Source organism: Zea mays, chromosome 6, assembly GCF_902167145.1.
Source record: "Zea mays cultivar B73 chromosome 6, Zm-B73-REFERENCE-NAM-5.0, whole genome shotgun sequence".
Taxonomy (NCBI): domain Eukaryota; kingdom Viridiplantae; phylum Streptophyta; class Magnoliopsida; order Poales; family Poaceae; genus Zea; species Zea mays.
The window spans coordinates 19,108,522-19,111,026 of NC_050101.1; the positions used below are offsets into that span (position 1 = coordinate 19,108,522).

General features: G+C 45.8%; 1 long non-coding RNA gene across 1 annotated transcript; it reads left to right on the top strand.

The window, feature by feature from the left end:
• Positions 1–1,870: 1,870 nt before the first annotated feature.
• On the top strand, positions 1,871–2,505 carry LOC103629057 (uncharacterized). Its single transcript, XR_002263117.1, has 2 exons — positions 1,871–2,052; positions 2,163–2,505. It is a non-coding gene; the product is annotated as an uncharacterized lncRNA (long non-coding RNA).

Genomic DNA, 2,505 nt, shown 5'->3' on the forward strand with positions numbered 1-2,505 from the left:
ATTTAATTCTGGCGTGCCTACTTTATCCTGATGAGAGGAAAAGACCGTACTGTCCTTCCAGCTGCTAAGTTTATGATAATTTGGGTTTCACATTCCTTCTAGCTTGTCCTGTTTATTTCTGTCCCCACTTTATAATAACAGAGAAATAACTAAAAAGTTAGAGAGCCAAAAAGTGGCTGAAAGTATTCAGTCTGACAGTCTTATCTGTGAATTGGGGTCAACTAAGATTTTCATCTGCACTGATCATGTCTTAAAAAGTCCTTGGTACAACGTACCCTCTACGTTTCTACAGTCCTGTCCATGAACAGCCTGTTTTAGGTACACAGTAGTTGGCTTTAGCTTGGCCAACATTATATTGGGCAATTGTACCTAAGCTTGCACTGAAAGTGAAATAATCCAGAAAGGCAATGTCTGCTCGTACTTTATTAAGCACCATACATTCATTCCTTCTTTCTGGAATGGAAATGTGTGTGCGCGCGCATCCCCAACTGCAATAATAACATTTTGCATGATGATTAGTTGTTGTACTAGTAATAATCTTTTGGCGAGGTCAGTTTAGTCAATGTACTTGTCACGCACACAAAGGTGTCTGTCCACAACACACCGACTACATTCATGCGCTACACACAGCACATTTACGAAAACCAGGAGAATTTTAATTCCCCTGATTGTCTCAGTCAGCAACCACCGCGTACCAGTTCTAGAAAAAAGAAATCGCAGCACACCGTCCTGCCGTTTCCTCTTCTCGTCTCCCATTCGTTTTTATACCTCACCCAACGCAAGGCCATGGCGACCAGCTTGCTGCTAGCACCATTGCAGAGCACCAAAGCCAGAGGGAGGAAAAGGAGGAAGAAGGAAAGGAAGGCGAGGCGGCGGCGGCGGCGGAGTTAGCGGAAGCATGGACTGCTGCATCTGCAGCCCCATGGCGCCATCTGTGCTCTCTGCCACGAGGGCGCCAAGGCCATCATCGCGTTTCTGAACAATGATGATCAGCAGCAGCAACAAGAGGGCGGCCATGGCTCTGTGCTCAAGTCCAGAGTGTCGACGATGAAGCCTGACAGCTCAACCAAGGTACGTATGAATTCTTACCGTTTCTGATACAACGACATGCTACTTATATATCCTGATCGTTTTTTTTTTCTTTCATATTGCTAGAATTACACATCTGAATTTTCTGTTTTTTTTTTCATTTTGCTACAATTACGCATCTGAATTTTCTGAATCAACACTGTTGTTTGTTGTAATAATATAATAAGGTGCGGTAGCTGTTCATTCACGTTTGGTTTGCTAGCTAGTAGCATATACCAGTATTGTTTGCTTTCTAGTCAGCTGCATGTCACAATCCCAGGAGGACGCTTGCTGCATGCATGCTGTAAAAAGTGACCCCGGATGTTAACGGGTCTTTACAAAGTTATTAGTCTCAGGCTTTCAGCAACAGACTTTTAGAAAGGCCTGTGTTGTGTTATTAGCTAGTTTTGGTGCTCTTTTTCAGTAGGGGCGTTCAACTCTTTCTCTGACCCCTGCCATTTCGCATTTGGTAAAAAATCCAATCCGAAAGCCTGAATAATACCAAGACTACTAACATAGTAACATGTAGTAATTAAGGAAATGACTTCTGCCATACAATCCATGCTCAAAGTGTAAAAGTAGTAGTAGGCAACAAGAAGACATCGAAATCAGAGGTGAGTTTTGGCAGCCAGACAGAATTCAGTTTTGTTTTCTGAACCAACCAACCAATGCAGGGGATGAGAAACGCGTGGGAGCAGGTGAAGGAGATGAGAGTCAGGGCTGATTTGGTGGACAGGGATCACGTGGGGATCCATGGAGGAGGAATTCCCTTGCTATTCAAAATTGAATAGCAAGGGAATTCCCCCATGGATCCCCACGTGATCCCTGTCCACCAAACCAGCCCTCAGGGAGGAGGAGGAGGCCCACCAGAGAGCTGCCTTCCTCGCGCAGGGCCTCGCGATGGCGCGGAAGGAGGGAGTCCACGCCGACATCGTCGTCAAACCCGGCACTGGGCCCCCAATATAGGCCCACAAAGCCATTCTGGTAAGTTACTGGGCTTTTCCTTCTACGCATACAACGTGGGCCTTCTCAAACGAAGCCGAGGCAGGCCATCAGCTAATTAATCTCACGTCTGATCTGACGCATGCACGCAGGCCGCGAGGTCGGAGGTGTTCGGCCACGTGCTGGCTGGCCGCCGACGAGCGCTGCAAGAAGCAGGGATGTAATCGGATCGAATACAGACGGATATCACAGAAACCATATTTGTTTTCATATTTTTATTCGGATTCGAATTCGAATATAGATACTTTCGGATACGAATACAAATACAGATGTTCTCGGATGCAAATACGGATAGCCACGTGTCGAATACGGAACTAGTCGGACACGGATAGCGTCAGTAACGAATTTTTTGTCGGATACCGTGTAAGACACCATTCCAAACATATCACGACTTCACGAGTGTCATAATCATTTAGCACTCCTTGAGTCCAAACA